The 20,099-nt window shown below is 38.2% G+C and overlaps 1 long non-coding RNA gene across 1 annotated transcript in view; it reads right to left on the reverse strand.

Moving 5' to 3' along the window:
* The window catches only part of LOC144368090 (uncharacterized), a 109,304-nt gene that overhangs the window by 87,142 nt on the left and 2,063 nt on the right, over nucleotides 1-20,099 (reverse strand). The window lies entirely within an intron of this gene.

Raw genomic sequence — 20,099 nt, forward strand, 5'->3', positions numbered from 1 at the left:
AGCTGGGTGCAGTGGTGCACACCTGTAATCCCAGTGGCTTGGGAGGTGGAGGCAGGAGGATGCCAAGTTCAAAGCCAGCCTATGCAAAAGTGAGGTACTAAGCAACTCAATAGAGACCCTGCCTCTAAATAAAAATACAAAATAGGGCTGAGGATGTAGCTCTGTGGTTGAGTGTCCCTGAGTTCAATCCCCAGTACCCTTCCTCCAAAATTTGCATCTATGTTCATCAGGGATATTGATCTATAGTTTTCTTTCCTTGATTTGTCCTTGTCTGGTTTTGGTATCAGGGTTATACCATCTTCATAGAATGTATTCGAGAGTGTTCTCTCTTTTTCTATTTTGTGGAATGATTTGAGAAAGGCTGGTGTTAATTCTTATTTAAAGGCCTGGTAGAACTTGACTGAGAATGCATCTGGTCCTGGGCTTTTCTTTGTTGGAAGACTTTTAATTGCTGCTTCAGTCTTATTGCTTGATATTGGTCTGTTTAGGCTTTCTATATATTCCTGGTTCTATTTGGACAGGGCATATGTATCTAGAAATTTGTTAATGTCTTCTAGATTTTCCAGTTTATTGACGTATAGATTTCTAAAATAGTTTCTAATGATCCTCTGGATTTCAGAACTGTCTGTGGTGATATTTCCTTTTTCATCTCTAATCTTGTTGATTTGGGTATTATGTCTTTCCTTTTGTTAGTATGACTTATAGTTTATCAATCTGGTTTATCTTTTCAAAGAAACAACTCTTTGTTGCATGAATCCTTTGTGTTGTCTTTTTTATTCTCAATTTTATTAATTTCACCTCTAATCTTCATTGTTTCCCATCTTCTACTGATTTGGGCCTTGAGGTGTAGTCTTAGATTATTTGGTGGGTATCTTTCTGCTTATTTTTTCAATATAGGCAATCAATGCTATAAACTTTCCTTCTAGGGCTGCCTTCATACCGTCCCAGAGATTTTGATATGCTGTATCTCTTTTCTAATTTGTCTCTAAGAACTTTTTTGTAGTGTTCAATCTCCATGTAGATTTCAATCTCTTATGTGATTTCTGTGAGTTTTCTTGCTGTTGATTTCTAGTTTCATTCCATTCTGATCTGATAGGATGCACAGGATTATATCAGTTTTTTGCATTTGCTAAGACTTACGTTATGATCTAGAATGTGGTCTATTTTGGAAAAGGATCCATATGAACTGCTGAGAAGAAAGTGAATTCAGCTGTTTTGGGGTGAGATATTTTGTACATGTCTATCAGGTTCATTTGATTTATAGTGTTATTTAGGTTGGAAATATCTTTATTGATTTTATGTCTAAATGACTGGTCTATTGGTGAAAAGGGTGAGTTTCATCAGTATTAGTGTACTGGGATGTACCTGGAATTTAATGTCAAGAAGTAATTTTTCATGTAATTAGGTGCCCTGGCATTTGGGGCATAAATATTTATTATAATTGTATCTTCTTGTTGGATTGTTCTTTTAGTCAGTATGTAGTGGTATTCTTTGTCTCTTCTGATTAAATCTCTTTTGCTTGAAATCTGCTTTGTCAGGTATGGGAATGGCCACTACTGCTTGTTTTTAGAGTCATTTGCATGGAATAGTTGCAAGAGAAAGGTAACATACGATTGCTACAAAGGAGTATAAGAAATAACCAAAAGTAATAAAAGAAAGAAAGAGGGAGAAAGGAAAAAAAGAAAATTTAGCTCTGAATAGGGGAAGAAGGGTGATGAAGAGGTAAAAGGAAGAGCAAAAACCAATATATGAACAAATAAAAAAAAATCAAATCAACATAAAATTTTATCCCACCAAAGGGAAACAAGGCTAAATAATAAGTGGGTGAATAAAAGAAAATTTATATATTTTTCTTTAATTTTTATTTATATATCTATTTAATATATTAATTTAATTATACTAAACACACACACATTCTCAAACCTAACAGCACAGCAAGAATAAGTGCATGCATGCGCACACATACACACACATACACACACATAAATATAAGAACACAGAATGGAGGAAAGCAAAAAAAATAAAAATAAATAAAATTTAAGTTTAAAAAAGAAGAGTGAGATAGGAAAAAAATTTGTAATGAAAAATAAAGAGCTTTTTTCCACTAAGGTGGTCAAAACTGTTGGTAAGGATGTTTGTTCATTGCTTTTACTGTTGTGTCATTCTTTTGCATTTCTTCTGGGGCTCTGGAACCCTTGTGTCAAGGGCAAGGGGTTGTTGAATCTCATTTATTTATGTTTATCACCAAGCTGCCAGCCACTGTGTCCTGAAGCTGAAGCTGGTTGTAGTAGCTCTCAGCTTCCTATCTCACAGTTTAAGATAGGATGGACTGGGGGTACTGAAAAATACTCTACTCTTAGAGCAGGGTTGACTAAGAAGATCTAAACTGGAAGTTCCAGCAGTTGAATTTTAGCCTTGGCTATCATTTGGAAGTCTCTTAGAGGGTATTTGAGATTAGATCCATGCCCTCTGTTTCTGGGCAGATGACAATCTCTGCTGGACATCTAGTACTCAGGGACCTTCCAAAAATCTCACTCTTAGTTCTCCACCTCTGCAGGTCTCACATATTCCCCAGTCATGGATGGGAATTACCCATGATTGGACCTGGAATGCATACATGCCTGTCTGACCAGTTGCTGGCATCTTCCAGTTGCTCAGATGAGGTGCCAGCAACAAAGGAGGCTCTTTCTCCTCAATCGTCCCATCCTGGATTACTCTAGACACAATCCTCTCTGCCCCTGATCCAGGCACACTCTTAACCCCACAACATACAAATGCTGGGCAGCTGGAAATTTCATTTATAAACTCTTGGATCTCTGACCTTTCTTCAATGCTCCATGGCCACTTAAAGATGGTTCCCATCATGACTCAGGTTCCTGTCATGACTCTTGTCCTGTCAGCTCAGTGATTTTGATCACTTTTGACTCAACAACTTCCCCTGCCATTTTTTTTCCAGTTAAGACCAGCCTTCCTCTCTACCCCACAGGTTCCTCCAAGCCAATTTTATCCACTATGCTTTCCTCTCTGTTTCTCTCTCTACCTGTGCTCCCCCTCCCCTTTACAGGGGGCTCCTGGGTGGCCACACTGCCAAGCAAGCTGGCACATCATTAACATATTGTTTCTTATTTTATTTTCAAAGCTTCCAACTTTCAGTGTCTGTGATTATTTTACTGTCCAAGGTTGAATTTCAATGAATTCCCTGATTCACCCACCTCACTGGGGAGCAATCTTTCCAATACTTGAATCTTGAGCTGAGGAGCAGCTTGAGAATACATACCCTCCCTGTAACCTGCCATGTGATCCTCCTCCTCTGTTTTTTTAATCCCATTCAGTCACTCTATGCCTTTTAATTAGATAATTTAAGCTCACAGTAATTGTTGAGAGATAAGGACTTATTCTTGCCACTCTGTTAATTGCTTTAAGGTATTTTGTAGTTCCTTTGTGTCTTTTGTCCTTTTTAGCATCTTCCTTTGTGATTTGATGATTTTTTTTGGCTGTACTACAAATTGATTTCTTTCTCTTTAACTTTTGTGTACCTACTGGAGATTTTTTTTGTCCTTATGATTACCATAAGGATTACAAAAAGCATAACATAGTTATCAAGTCTATTTTAACTTGATTACAACTTAATCTCAGTTTAAACTTATAAAAACTCCACACTTTTGCTTCCCACCCCTCCCCCCCTCGTATTTTATGCTATTGATTTCACACTCACACCATTTTATATTAGGAATATATTAAAATTATTTGCTATTTTACCTATAGTTATCTTTAATTTTCATACGGAAGTTATAGGTGTTTTATGACCACCATGACAGCTCTCAAGTACTCTGAATTTGACTGTATAATTACCTCCTTTACCAGGGAGCTGTATACTCTCTTGTTTCCATGTTACCATTTAGCAGCCTTTTGTCTCAACTTGCAAATTTCCATTTGACATTTCTTATAGGGCAGGCCTATTGGTGATTGACTCACTCAGCTTTAGTTTGAGAATATCTTTTTCTCCCCTTCATTTCTGAAGGACAGCTTTGTGCAGTATATAGTTCTTGGTTGGCAGTTTCCTTTCTTCCTTCAGCACCTTGAATATGCCATCTTACTAGTCTGCAAGTTTCCTGCTGAGAAATCTGCTGATGGCCTTTTGGAGGGTCCCTTTGTGCTGATTATATTTTGAATGATCACATTTTAAATATAATGATTTCAGTAAGGATAACTATTGATTTCACCTGATTCTCCTTGATTTCTTTTTAATGTAGCTACTGGAATAAAGCTGTCTCAAAGAATGAAAAGTTCTGCACTGTTTAAAACTATCTTGGATGTGAAAACAGAGAAGACTAAAGAACTGTTCCAGATTGAAAAAAAGTGGAAAAAGAAATCATTAGAAGGCACAGAACCACAGTCTGTGTTTATATAGCATTTTCTCATGACCAAACCTCATGCATACATTCTTTACAAAAATACTATGGAAACAAATTATATATATATATATATATATATATATATATATATATATATATATGAATAATAAGTACATAGTATATATTGTTACCCATAATACACATTATATCTATGATGTATTATTTTGTATATTATATGTGATATAATTCAAATGTATGACTTACAAGAGAAAACAGGGTATATGAGGTAAAATGTTCACAATTGGGAGATTGGGTGAAGAATATTTGGGAATTTGTTTTGTTAACTTTGTGTAAGTTTATATTTAAAAAAATAAATAATAAATCTACCATAGATAAAATAAAAAACAAATGGGAAGTAATGATGGAACAAAAACTCACAAAATAGAATCCACCATAAGAATGTATTGCCAATAAAATCATCAATGCCACATCAAGACCAGTGACTCACCATGCTTTGTGATTGAGATAGTAAGGGTAGCAATCTGTGTGCAATTCTTAGAGTAACAGTTAAAATTCGACTCCATTTTTCTCCATTGAAGAAGACAACAGATTTATAAAAAAGACAGCTTGAATCTGCTCTAATTTACAAAAGAAGCAATGTGCCTATAAACCTTGACATTTCAACTAATATTACTATCAAATTCCACCATGATAGACAAGCATGTTAATCACTTTATAGCTGAGAACTGCTGACTTAGTCCAGTTGTTCCCTAATATTTTGAAGGTAAAATCTCTTGTACTTTTAATATTTTTATAGTACCACATAATAGTGATTCCATGGATTTTTATTCAATCTATAGATCAGATTTGGTCACATATAAATTATGATAGATTTTGGTTTTAGACCATGTAATACACTAGGGATCCATGACCTACATACTGGGACCCACCAAATAAGAATAAAAGCCCCTTCATTGTTAATTCTGTGCTGACTCTACTGTGAGTTACTTTGGGTTATTCAGACTCATTGTACTATTTGAGACCACCACCACTTTGCTCACATCCTCCTATCCCAGAAATGCCAGGCTCTCCTTTCCGTGCCCACTGTAGGACTTTTTATTCTGGCCTAGCCTGGGTTATTACACTCTGTGTTTTTAGTTGGTTCACAAGACTGAAGGAATTTATTAGAAGAACGAAGCTCAAATGAGGTACAATACAAGAAAAGCTCTTGAGATCCTGGTGGAAGAAGACTGTCGTTGGTACTGCCACCATGGAGAGGAATCAACTACAGCCAGATTTTGTTTCCAGCTTTGCACCACTCTCTACAAGCTCTCAAGTCCTGGAAGGGAAAGTCTGGTTGACCCACGACACATGTGCCAGACCATGAACACACAGATCAAGGCTACTCAATTGGTAGAGGAGAATAGTCCCTTGGTTGAGAATGCCATCTGGATTACACAAAAGGGGAAAGAAGAATTTTGCAAAAGAAATGAAGAAGAATGGATTCTGAGCATCAAGAAAACTAACAAACTTAATTCTATAACATTTAAGACTCAATCCATATCTTTCTCAGGTAAAAAAATGAAATCATAGCAAACCAAAACTGGACCCACTCCTCCACCCACAAAAGGAAGAGTACATCAACATAACATGGTTTTAACTTTTATTGATTCTTGTGCTACACTCAAGTTGTATTCTAAAATTGGTGAGGATCAAATTTCTCATCTTTTTGAGATGAGCCAAAATAAAGGTCGAATTCAAAAGTGACTGCCTCACATTCATTTGGAATTTGGTTCAGGACATATTCTGTTTATAACAGGTGGTGATATCCTGCATAACTAATAATTGAAAACATTTCCTATTATTTTATAGTAACTAAAAGAACAAGAAATATATTTTTTCATTAATTTTATAATAACACAACTATGTTTTTAAGTTCTGAGTTCCACTTTTTATATTTCAACGGAGTTGTACCAAGTATACATGTATGTGAAGACACACAGATCAAAGCTACACATCTGTGTTCCCTTGCTTGAAAAATCCCAATCCAGCTTCTTTGTTCAGTTCATCAAGGCAGATGTTTTATTCTTTAGGGATTTGAGCACTTGGTGGATCTGCCTATGAAGGGTTGTAAAGGTTAAGAGTCCATGCAGCATCTTGTGTTTCCATGCCTGCTTTTCGCTACACTCATTGCATAATAGCAACTCTATTTTGCCTTGCTACTCAGAGTCAACCAGCCCAGCTGAAGTGTAACTTCTTTTTGTGTGATTGCCTAACAGCATAAAGAACTGAAAAGGTAAGACAGCAATGGCAGCTTTCAACTCAAAGGAAAAAAAAAAAAAACAGAACCCAGAGTCATAAGGACAGGCAGCACAAATGTTGCTGGAAGGCCATTAGCAGCAACCATGCAAGTCACTCCCCACCCCATAGGTGCTGGTTCCCAGATGTGTGTCTTATTCAAGGAGAGAAGAAGGAGGAAAATAGACCATATATTGATCTCTGATTTATAGCAACATATAGAGCACACCAACTCTGGAGGATGTTGACATCAGCCAAGAACAATAGTCTTCAAACTCCACTTCTCTGCTATAGAAGAGGCTCTGCTCCCAAGTATTGGAGTATGTGATAGTGCCAATGATTTTCCATAAACATCCAATTTTCCTTTATTGTGTTCTGATGTGTATTCTTTGGCCTGACAATCCACACCACCAGAACACTGCATAAAGCAGTGTTCCATCAGTACTGACTCCATTAGTACGCCCAGAGTTGGTGCTGACAGAAGCATGAAAGTTAGGGAAAAAATTCCAAATCCTCTTATCAATACCATGATATAAATATTATTATTATTCCCGTTATGTATATGAGGAAACTGAGACAGAGGTCATACAGTAAGTCACAAAGTCAAAATTCACACACATTAACTGTCTCCAGTTCATGATCTAATCCACTAGGTCTTGCCTTGGAGAAATTAAGTGATTTAGTCAATGCAATAAACAGGACACTGGTCTTCTAATTACTTCCTTATCATTCTGTACTTTCTGCTGTACTACTTGTCTACTGGGTGGGCCCTGGAAAAAGAGAACACCAAAGATTTATAATCCCTAGGAAAGAAGAGTAAACATTCTTTACATAACCACTGAAGGTACTAAACACATCATGTTGTTTATTTTACAAAGATGAAATGTGAAACCTCATTAATTTTTAAATAGCATAGATTTAGTAGCATAGATTTTCACCAAACAGAAGTAAACTAAAATCATTGTCATCCTCCTCCTTCAGATATTCCTACAGTCTTTAAAATAAAGTACAAATTCCTTAACCAGGCAAACTTCGTGAACTGGCCTGTGCCTTCATCCCACACACTTCCACCCACCCCTACCTTACTACTCATGCTGCATCCGAACTGTGGATTCCAAACACGTTGAAGTACAACCATCTCTTCCAAGCACCTGGGCATTTGCATAAGATGAACCATCTGCCCAGGAGGCACTTTTCCATCTGCTTTAGCCTTGTCCTCCTGGCTGCCCTGACTCCACATGGTTGTATTAACTAAAGTGTTTTATTTTGTATATTTTGATGCTTTGACATCATGGGCCATGCTTCCCGGAGGGTTAGCTAATTCCTAGAGAGAGCAAACAGCCACAATGGGAACACATCTTTGAAATGAAAACTAACCAATCCAGAGCACAAACCCCCAACAGAGTTCTTCATCAGCTCTCATCTACCTACCTAACACCCCAGGGACAAGTAGCAGACAACTAAGGACAGCTCTTGTGCTCCACAGTGACTGCAATTACTTTTAAAACTGTCCAATTCTGAACCTGCTTACTTTGCCTCTCACAACCACAAGGAAGGCTCTCGCCCGCTTTACTCCTTCTACCAACCACCTATGCCCTCACCTCCTGCCCAAACCTCTTTACCCTGGTGGCCCCCCAGAGCATGATATGTACCTTTCTTAGAATCTCTGAATATAACAGACTGTCCTTCCAAGGCCGTCATCTCTGGATCTATCAGCTCATCATACCCAAATAACAAAACCTGTATTTTACAACATGTGAGTTGATCACTCCTGTTTTTTTGCTACTAACATACCATGAACTTACAGCTATCATGGCACTTTCCCGTACAGTATGAAATCCTTCATGAAACCGTCTCTGATAGCCTGAGGAACTCTAACCTTTGTATTATCAGGACCCCTCCTGTGGTGGTTGGTCACAGTACAGGGACACAATAAATGCTCAATAGGTGAAAGAATTAGATAATTAGTTAGTTAATCCTAGAAACTACCACATGTCCAGTCACCTCAATTTGCATCTCATTACTTTTCAATTGGCCTTTCCACTTATGGCACATATAAATCCAGACACCAAATTTATATGTGAAAAATGAAAACTACTCATTGGTACACATAAATAGCTAATTACATATAAAACAATGTCAACCATAGCAGCAAATGTCCAAGATGAAAATATCTTCTACAAATGTGAATATTATAAGGTTACAAAAATGTGCCTGAAAGAAGTTCTGAGCAAAAGTGTAGGATGGAGCTTTATTGCCTCAATTTTATGCTATTCATCCCAACCCCATGAATCTGAGGGTTCATAAATTCTCTCTGATGATAACTTACGAAAGGAAGAAATGACCTCCATATATTTAAGGCCTTGATGTATAACAACACATAAATTGTAAATGATCACACACTATTTCATTCCAGGTACTATGTTCTTAAGGAAGAGGGGAAATGGCTTGTAACCAAGGGCCTGGCGTGTGCCAGGATGGTGCCTGGTGTGAGATGAATTATTGAGGTGGAGCCTCAGGATTATCTAGCAAGTTGGGTGTTATAGCAGGCCTGTCCCTTCACAGTCGTCCTGTTAAAAGAGATCCCAGCCTTCTACTGACTTGAAAAAGAAATAAATTCACAAGAGAAGTTAGCCCTTGCTGGAAAGCAGTGGAAGAAAAATTCTGAAAACAGTGAATGAAACAATACATTCTCTCCTGGAAGAGAAGACAGAACCATTACAGAACATGGAAAAAGTAAGGGAAAGACATCAGTGTCTGGGTTGAGATGGTGCAACATCAAAGTGGGCATCTGGACTGTGCACAGGGGACATGAGCAGGCAGTGGGTCATCTGCAGGTGACTGAGGAATGAGGTGACTGAGAGCAAGGAGGTGTAAGGTTATACAGCCAGGTTCTGCCTCCGTATTTTCCACCTGTCCTACAACCATGTCTGATTCGAACTTTGTACTCCATCAATATTTGCCGAATGAATGAACAAATGAACCAACATTTTTCAAATAGTTTTTGTTAAGGATAAATTTTAAAGCAAATCCATCTGGTTGTGCCTTTGATATCCCCAAGTTTGTACCTCATAAAAACAGGCCCAAGAAAACATATTGTCATGGCTCTTATCTTGTTTGTCATCTTAAGAGATGTAGCTGTTTATTTGTGGAAGAGGTAGTTAACATCTGAAGTATCCAATAAGACTCATAAGGCAGGACAAACAGAATATATTGTATAGGGATTTGTGAGCCTGCCTTTTTTTTATTTATTAATGCTTGATTTTCTCTATCAGCTGCAGTAAGGCCAATGGTTTCCATGTTTGTTTTTCAAGGAACTACCTCAGTGGCTGTCTCAGGGAGCAGGGAGAGATCTGGGTTTCCCAATTCTAAGTCAACCAGAGCAGTTCCAGTTTTAATTCCCAGAAAGAGACTCCAGGTTAGATTTTATTGTAATGGCAATAGTACTTAATAAAGATTTTCTTAAAGTTTTTTTTTTTTAATGTGTCAGGGCTCAAATTACCAACACTAACCCTTAGAAGCTATGTAACCATGAACAAGATACTATGCCTATCTCTGCCTCAGTTTCCTTATGTGTAAAAAGGAGATAATGATAGTACATAACTAATAATATTATTATGAAGATTCCTGCTGCTTTGGATATGGTTTGAGTATCCCCCTAAAGGTTCATGTGCTGCAGGCTTTGTTCTCAGGTGGCAGTTTTGAGGGACAGGATGGACCTTTAAGAAGTGGGACCAGTAGGAGGTCCTTATGTCAGTGGAGCCATGCCCGGAAAAGGGAATGCTGTTCCCCCAAAATGTGTTTTTGCAAGAGCAAGTTGTTATTAAAGCCTGAGCCTGACCTCTGGGTCTCTCTTTGGCTTCTTGTTTCAAGGTGCATTCTCTTCCTCCCACATGCACTTCCTGCTGTGACACCACACCACACCGGCAGTCATCCACCATGAGGTTCTCACCAGAGCTGAGTCAATCAGTGTTTGTACTTTGCCCTTGAATCAGCTCGCCACAGCTGTGAGCTAAATAAACTTCTTTTCTTTATAAAGTTAGACTTTCTCAGGTATTTTGCTAGAGTGACAAAAAATGGACTAATTCAATGAAATATAGAGAAAATGCTATATACATATTAGGTATTTCTTATCATTACCTCATTTGATTCTTCAAATGGTTGTTCTGTGGAAGGCAGTATTTATAACCATCTACTTTGCATGGAGGAGACAAGTAGAATACACAGAGATTTAATATCTTATTCAAGGTCACAGTCCACAGTGGTAGAATTGGGACCGAAACACAGATCTAGTGGACAGTGAAGCCTGTATTCTTACTCTCACATGGAGGTGAAGTGTAGGTTCTACAGATAAAAAGGAATTTCAGAATCACCAATTTAAGTCTTCTGATGAGGGGGCAAGATTTAATTTTTTTTTTATTTGACTTTTTAAACTTTAACATCTCAATGTTGCTTAAATTATGTATTTTAAATTGAATATACAACATTTCCAAACAAAAGTTAAGAAGACCCAAGATTGATATAAATAAGCGTAAGAAGAGAGGCACATAGATCAATCATACATTTTATATTACCAAAAATATGGCAAGGACAGACAAGAATTTATTTTTAATTCATTTTGAAAGCCCTCAGGGATCTCCCCTGTTGCAACTGCTCTCCTTCCATTGCATGCTGCATTAGAAACGGAAGGAAGCCTTTCTTCTCCATGGGCCAGCACCACCCTTGACTTCCTGTTTCAGCCAGGATGCAGGGAGTTTGAGCACACATTCTCATTCAGCTTCAGATGGCTACATTGGGCCCATAGGGCTGGTCCTTTGATATTTAGAGAGGGAAGAAGAAAAATGTTTTCTATTATGAAGAGCCATGGTGTTGTCCCCAATTTGTGGTTCTCCGTTTTATTTTGAGACATTATAAATATTTTTAAAAATAATTCCTAAGTTGTAAAGCTCCCTCCACTGAATGTCATGGAGGACTGTTGTGGTCATTGGTCTACCCTCAACTAAGCCCTTCCTGTTGTGCCATGGATATATTTGTATAGTTTAACTGGTGTCTTTTCCCCTCCTCTCTTTTCCCCTATTTCTTTTCTGTATTAATGTAATTTCATAACAGAACTGAAGAATAGCAGACATTGTGCAGTGATCCTGGTCTCCAAAATGGATCAGTAATTGAAAAGACTGAGTTTTTTTCTCTTGGGGAAGTGGGTGTATTGGGGGACATATTCACACTATATCCAAGGGCTTTATAAAAAGCGATTATAAAGCTTTATAAAAAAGGTAATGAGCCCCGTCACCTTGCTGAGCTGTACTGCAGTTCAAGAGGTCTCTCCTCTTGAACTGCAAGCCCTGTCGCCTGTTTGGGTGATTTGGGGAGGTTGCTTAGCTCTCTCAGTTCGGCCTTAACAAAGTTGAAATGGTGATGCTAATCATTGATTCCTTCACAGTTCCATTTACCAAGCACCCACCACTTGCAGGCGCTGGGAAGAAAAGGTGACTAATAGGCAGTTTCTAAATTCAGCCACTCACAGTCAGATCAGGAGACAGATATCTAAACAAATCAGTAGTAAGAAAAAGAAAAGAGACCTTGACAAGAAACGCTTCTGTTTGGAATGGCAGCTGTGGAGGAAGGAGGAACTGGCCTCATACTTTTCTGTTTCTCAAGGTTATGGGGCGGTTCAAAGGACATAATGAATTTGAGTCTTTTGAAAACTCGGAAGAGCAATTTGCATGTGCAGCAGATGCTGTCATGAGCCTTCTGTGTTCCCATGCCTTTGCCACTTCAGGGCAAACCCGGGACTGGAAACCTCCAGCACCTGCGTGTCTGCTGCGGGACTTTGCAGCCTCCAGAGCCCTCCCGCTTCGCCACCTGTGCTGTGCAGTGCGTGCCAAGCAATCAACGCACACCACCCCGCAAGCGCAGAGATCCCACTGCTCTCTCTCACCCTGGGGGGGAGGGGGGAATAACTGAGGCCCTAGTTCTACCTGGCTGCCAGAATTTCCTCTACAGAATTGGGCTCCAGTTGCCTACAGTAGTCACTTGTTGACAATGCACTGTTACTGGCTGCCTTCCCCCGCCTGTGACAATCTCCTACTCCCCCAGTGGGGGTTACTTTACCTGCCAAGTAAATACTTACAAGTGGGTCCTTATCCCAGGGTATGCTTCTGAGAGAACTAAAACAAGATATAAGCCATTTATTATTATTACTCTATATCATTCTGAAATGTGACCACAATTATAAGCACTATTTTGCATGAGAAAAATCAATGCTTCATCTTTATAAATCCACTTATGAAACATTAGGATATCCTCCACTCTAGCCATTTTAATACCTGCCTAAGAATCCACCCTGAACAACAGTGCTCTGACCAAAACCTTCCTCTCTCACTGGAACTTCTGCAATAGTCACCTAACTGCTCTCTGGCTCCAGTCTTTCCCTCCACAAAGGCATCCTTTTTGCTAACTCCAGAGACATCCACCTAGAGAGTATATTCTGAGCAAACTACTCCCAGCCCAAACAACATTTATGTGCAAATTTTATAAAAACTGCAGTTACTTTTGTAACTCTATGTTTATCTACTGGGGAAAAAATGTTGTAAAGTTCCAATGATTATAAAGTAAACTACTTGGTCACTACTTTCAGGGAAATTGATTAAATACACAGGTCTGCACTTCTGTGATGAGTGATGCCTATTTAGATGAATATCCTTGTGCATTGCACAACTGTGTGGAGCTACCCTGGTTCTTAGATCTCCCTGCCTTGCTCACAAATGGCTTGTCCGTTCCTATCACCTGTCATGAGGTTCCAGGCTTCCATGCTTTTGTCCCTGATGTCCCACTGTTCCAGGCCTATTTCTAGTGGATCCTTGAAAACCAATTTTCTCTTTGCCAGAAAAATTATATCTGAAATGGCTCTTAAATGGCTGTGTGTTCCTCCTCTTCTGTGCACCTTCTACTTCTTTGTTCATAACTCAACTTTTATACTTAGCTCATTGGATTGCAATTATCTGCTTACATGTTTGTCCTCTGCAGTGAGGGCTGCCTTGCTCATCAGTGCACTTCCAGCATCTTGTAGGAGTCCAGATCTAAGGTCAGATCATTTTGAAAATAGTGGAGTGTGGAGGTTGTGATGGCTCTGCAGTCAGACAGACCTGGTCAAATATTGAGGTCCGTCACCTTCTAGCAATGTGACCTTGGACACACATCTCTACCTTTTGTTTTCCTTGTTAGTAAATAGAGATGTTGCCATCATTGGTCAGAAAGTCATTGTGAGGATTAAATAAGCTCTCCCTATAATGAACACAATGCCCGACAGCAGGCACAAATATGTATTAACTATTACTTTTATTGTAAGCTCAATAAACATTTGAAGGATGGATGTGTCTCCATCTACACCAAACAGGCAGTCCTCTATGAAAAATGAACCTTTAGATTGATCCATCTGTATACCCAGAAGAGTGATGGACACTTTACATAATTAGTGTATTTTGTCTACACAACCTGTCTGCTAGAAAGGTTGGCTACCCACCTATTATAAATGAGGGAATTGAGAGCAGTGATCAATGGCTTCTCTTGGTCACATGAGAGTTAAGTGTCCGAGGCTGGGCCAAACCTGGTCTATGTGATTCCAAGCTTGTGCCTGAAGCATAAAAAAAGGAGCCTTACTTCTGCCCAGAGGTTCAGGAAGCAAAGCGGCTGGGCTGGGGGAGGTATAGGTTGATAGGTGAAGGAGAAGGAGGCACAGGGACTTCTCTAAAGCGTTAATATGGGACAGTAAACTCAAAGAACAAGTTTTATGGCTAGTTCCAAGTGTTCCTGTGTAGAAAGTCAGGAGATGAGCTCAAAGAGAATGGAAAGGATATAGTCTGGAAGGATTCTGGATGCTAATGCAAAGATTTTCACTTCTCATGAACAACTGTAGAAATCCCTTGAAAAGCACAAAGACATCAAGACTGGTCACACCCAGTGCTAAAGACAGTGTACAACATAAACCACCCTCATTGTTGATGGGTTTATAAATCACATTGAAAAACATTTTATCAATTTCTTCTAAAGTTAACCATACACCTAATCATCTGGCCCAACCATTCCACTCCTAGGTATTCACATATGAAAAATGAAAGCACACAGCTATAAAAAGACCTGCATAAGAATGTTCTCAATACCTTTATTCATAAGAGCCTCAAACTGGCAACAGCCCAAATGTTCATTAACAGGAGAATGAATTTAAAAATTGTGCTGTATTCACACAATAGAATAGTACTTGATGATAAGAAAGAACAAGGTATTAATATATTCAACAACATGAATAAAACTCAAAAATATTATGCTAAGTGGAAGAAGTCAGACCCAAGGATATATACATATGGTGTCATCTACGTACAGACGAAGCTAATGTATAGTTATAAAAATCAGAGCAGTGTTTCAGTGCTAGCTTATGGGATGGGGTTGGTACAACCGCAAAGAAGCATGAAGGTGCCTTCTGGGGTGATGGAAATGGTCTCTGTCTTGACAGTGCTGCTGATTAGCAGGTGGATGTTTCTGTTAAAACTCATCAAAATTGTATACTAAAATGTTATGCACTTAACTGTGTGTATATATCTTGAAAAATAAAAGAAGCAAAAATACATCACAAAATGAGAAACTTCCTTTACTTATACTATCTAAAGATTGGGTTTTAACCACATTCTTGTAAGTCAGACCAATTCAGAGTTCAATAGAAAAATTTGGCCGTGAAAACTCTTGCAAAGCTTCTATTCATTCATTCGTTAAGAGGTATTTATTTGTTTTAACAAATATTTATTAAGCCCAACACTTAATATGATCTGGGTAACTTGAGGCAAATGACTCTCTGACTTGGGATTCACTCATTTGGGAAATGAAGATAGTAATAACATCTATCCCATGCAATTGCTATGGGCTCTAAATGAGTTAATATATGTGAAGCTTTTAGAAAAATGTTGGCACACAGTAAGGGCTAAATAAATGTTAGTGATTAATATTATCATCCTCAGTTTGTGCCAGGCAGGGTGGATATAAACAGTAATAGGACATAGTCCTGTTCTCAAAAATTTATAGGTTAGAAGGAAGGATCAACAATAAATACAAAAATAAACATGACTAAACCTGCTTGGTACGATAATAGAATTTAAAAAGTGCTTTGAGAACATAAATGACTAACTGCGTTGGCATGGGGAAACCATTCAAAATGAAAATCATCAGCCACCTACATCATAGCAGATTTGGATAGTCATTTGTTGTTTTTCAGTGTTAGGGTTACTATTCAGGAGAACTCCTTTTCCTGGCATCTGAAATTTGAAGCACCCAGAACTCAGGCCTGTGACTTCTCTTCTGTGTCCTGGCTTACTCGGGGAGTTCACATCCTTTCATGCTTGTGATATCCAGGGCATGTATCACAGCCCAACGTCATGCCTGAACTCTGTGGCATGACATTGCACACGGAGGTGTCACTTCTAAATGATGTTACTTCTAAATACAAATTCTCCACCTCTGGCCCCCAACACCTGCTTCTCCAACAGCACTCCCTACCTCGGAAATACAGCCATGCCATATCCTTCCAGATGCCCAATGTCATATCCTTCCAGTTGCACTGTTATTTGCCTCTTTACTTGTATCTCATACCCAGTAATCAGCAAATACTGAGTTCAGTCATTTCTTAAAGCATGATGACCTCTTCTTACCTAGACTACTGCAGTAGCCTGATGGGTCTCCCTTTTGCCACTCTTGCTTTCCCTAAAGCTCATTTTTTTGCACAGCAGCCATGCAATCTTTCCAAAACATGAAGAATCCATTACCTGCATTGAACCCTCTGTTGGGTTTCCTTCACATTGTTTGTTTCATGGCTGACAAGGGCCAAACCATCTGGACCTAGGCTATTCCTCCATCCCATTTCCCTTGCACTCTCCCTCCTGCCCCATCTATTCCAACCAATTCAGCCTCTTTTCTGCCCCACCCCCACCACGACCAGCAAGCCCTTCCTTACACCATGGCCTTTGCATAAGCTATTCCTTTTGCATAGAATGCCCTTTCTCAGGACAGGTTCACTGATCAAGATAGGTCCACGTCTCTGCTCAGTTGTCACCATCCTAAACGTTGACCTTAGTTTATGCAAAACTTTACCTTTTGCAAAGAAATCACATAAACAAGACCTTAATAAGTAAACAATCTGCAGGATAGATTATCTTATATCCATTTTGGAGAAGATTTAAGAATGATGAATAAATTTATAAATTCCTTGCCCTAGGTAAGCTCAAGACCTGGTGCTTTGCCTTGAAGCACAATTTATTAATTGTACTCATAAGATACTATTAACAATCTATTAGTGTCAGCCCAGACCTAACAGTCTGTAGTTTCTGATTTAATCTTCCCAACAATGCTTTGAAGTAGGTACTATTTTGTACATGAACACTAAGGCACAGCTCAGTGAGGTACCCAAAATCACAGAGATAATAAATGGTAAGGTCAAAATCTGAGTCCTGGGAGCCTGATTCTAGGAACTTATCCTCAACCAACCAGCTTACTGGGCCTAAACTCTGAAATAAAGAGTTAAGTAAACTGTAGGACACACACACACACACACACACACACACACACACACACACACAGATTATTGAACTTGCTTTCGGATTTTCTGTCATTATTTGTTGCATTTTGAAGAACTTCCTTCTTGTTCTTTACAACTATAAGGTGAAAAATAATTGTATCTCAAATTTAGTTTACATTGTGTTGTTTTCTGCTTTCCATCCACCTTTGAAATTGTGAAATGCTTGTTCTGAATTATTAGTCAATTCAGAATTGGGGCAGGACTCCTGGATTTCCAGAACCCTTTCTTCCTCCTTTGATAGTTCTGGCCTTGTACAAAGCTAGCCTTCCCTCTGAGCTGCAGATTCTACCTGTTCCCTCATCGCCCCACGACATGCCTTGTTTCATAAATTCTCAGCTTCATTTTATCACATAACCTACATTGTAGAACACTCAATTTCTTTTCAATTCTATTCCTTTCTTTCTTTTTTTTTCCTTCAAAAATAGGAATCTATTTGATTGGATGTGATAGCACCAGAGGCAGAAATGTGGCAAAATTTTAAATGGTGAGAAATCCATCTCAGCTACATGGGTTTTGAGAAGCAAATTGTGATTCCTCCACTCATTTTGTATTGAACTGTGCAAGTTAGATGAACTAAAAATGCTTCATTGACTTGTCTACCTGTCTGCTAGTCTCCAAGTCAATCAAGTATTTGTGAATGCTGCCTACCTATTTTCTGCTGTTTCTGGCTATTCAGATTATTATTAACTTAAAGGTATGCATAAAGTTGCATAAATGTAGATGGATGCCTTTGAAATCTCAAACCTCTCAGATCTTAAATAAACAGACTGTCTAAAGTTGAAAAACAAACAAACTAGTTGATTGATCCTAGTTCTTTATAATATAAAAGCTCATAGTACTTATCTGGGAACAGACTATGAATTCCTTAGAGATAGAAGTTCCCAATGCCTGGCACATACTAGGTGCTTAACAGAGTAGATGCTTAACACAGTAGGTATTTGATAAATATATGCTGAATCTATAGTACTCTGTCTGAAATCATCTATTCATGGACTTGTCTCATTAGACACACACACACACACACACACACACACACACAGTAGGTTCTAATCCCTCAGAGATTGAAAATCTCTGTGTTTTATTCATCTCTGTGTTCCCTAATACAGACTCATCAGGTAACAGGTGATCATTAAATCACCATCAAATTGAATTAACTTGTCTTATTTGTTTTATTTATATGCCCCCCACAACCAGACCTTGTCCATTTGGCTCTCAGATCAGAATGCCTAAAATAGTTGCATCAATCTAATAAAACATTTGAAAGTTAGACACCTTGAAGTCATTCAAATGAAGCTCAGAGTTAAATTTTTAAATTTATCCTGGCCATTTCATAAGTAGATTTTGCAAGTAACTAACTGCTTGTCCCAGGAGGGGGGAAAAAGCATAAGCTTAATGAATTTGGTCAAACATACCGTGTAACAGATGTCCAACGTGCTGCCATGAGTTTAAATCATAAATATGATGGCTCTGTTTGGCATGGCAAAATATATTAGAAGTGTTTTATCGGTCACTGGGCAACTTGCTAGATGGAGGGAGAACAATCCTGAAAAATGCAAGAGCTGCGTCTAGTAGCATCTCAAAAAGAACCCTGGAGAAACACAGATAATCTGCTTGCAATGATTCATCAAGTTGGTCCTTTGTTTCATTAATTTGAGTGTCAAGTGCAACCATACAATAAAGAATTGCCAAGACTCGATAAGATTCTCCTCTGGCTGCTGCTTTTCCTGCCCTAACAACTGGTACTATTCATGCCTAAAGCACAAATTGAATAAATAGCTTCAAGGATGGCAATGTTGGACAGTGTTTTCAATTTTTTTTTGATTTTCCTTGAAAGGCTAAATCACATGGGTTTTTTGCCCTCTCCCTAACAAGTTGCACTGATATTCATTATTGAACCAATCATTTTAGCTTTCTTAATATGAAATATGGAAGGATGCCTCATAAGTTAAAAATAGTTCCTGTTGTATCATCAGTCCAGCAGTAGATTAGTGAAGATTAAAAAAGGATTGTAATGCCTTTTTTGGCCTTGAGAAAGCTCTTATTGTGCCCATGGTTCAGTTGGCCTGTTGATCATTTCCATCTTAATGTAATCTTTAACATTACACTGTTACAGGTGAAGTGTTAAGTAACACAATAAGACAACTATTTTCACTGAGCAATTTAACAAGAAATATGTTTTTAGCTAAATTAGACATTTAACAAATGCCACTTGTAATTTAATGCAGGGAAGAGAGTATTGTTAAACAGGCTATTGTGAATTACCCAACACTGAACAATAATGATGTTTTTAATTTTAATCAAAGTTCTGAATGTGAAATCACGCCCTTTCAGATCAATAGGCAACACCACGAAAGAACCAAATTCATTAGGATTCTTATGAAATAAACCATAGCATTTCCATCTCTAGAAGCCAGAAATTCTTCATTAAAATTAGGAAGAATCTACAGGTTCAGTTAATCACATGAATAAGATGTGCCAAATGTTTAAAAAAAAAAAACTTTAAAATCACTTAGTTAAACATTAGGAACTTCAAAGATCAGGTTTCAGAAATATAAATGTTAATCTTTGAAGCAAATAATGAATGACATAATTTAAATGAAATATCATGATCTAAAGATTGCATGAGAATTGCATAAATTTGGAAAAGTAAAACTAAGGGGGGGGGGAGAGTAAATTAGAAAGCTCACAACTGGAAAACTGAAAAAACACAATAGTTTAGGAAAAACAATTTCATGATAGATTTCTCCAGGCCCGTGAATATAAAATGCAAAAGCTATATAAATAGGGCTTTGACTTGTTTTTATCAAAATCACAAAACATGAAATTTA

Source organism: Ictidomys tridecemlineatus, chromosome 11 (genome assembly GCF_052094955.1).
Source record: "Ictidomys tridecemlineatus isolate mIctTri1 chromosome 11, mIctTri1.hap1, whole genome shotgun sequence".
Taxonomy (NCBI): domain Eukaryota; kingdom Metazoa; phylum Chordata; class Mammalia; order Rodentia; family Sciuridae; genus Ictidomys; species Ictidomys tridecemlineatus.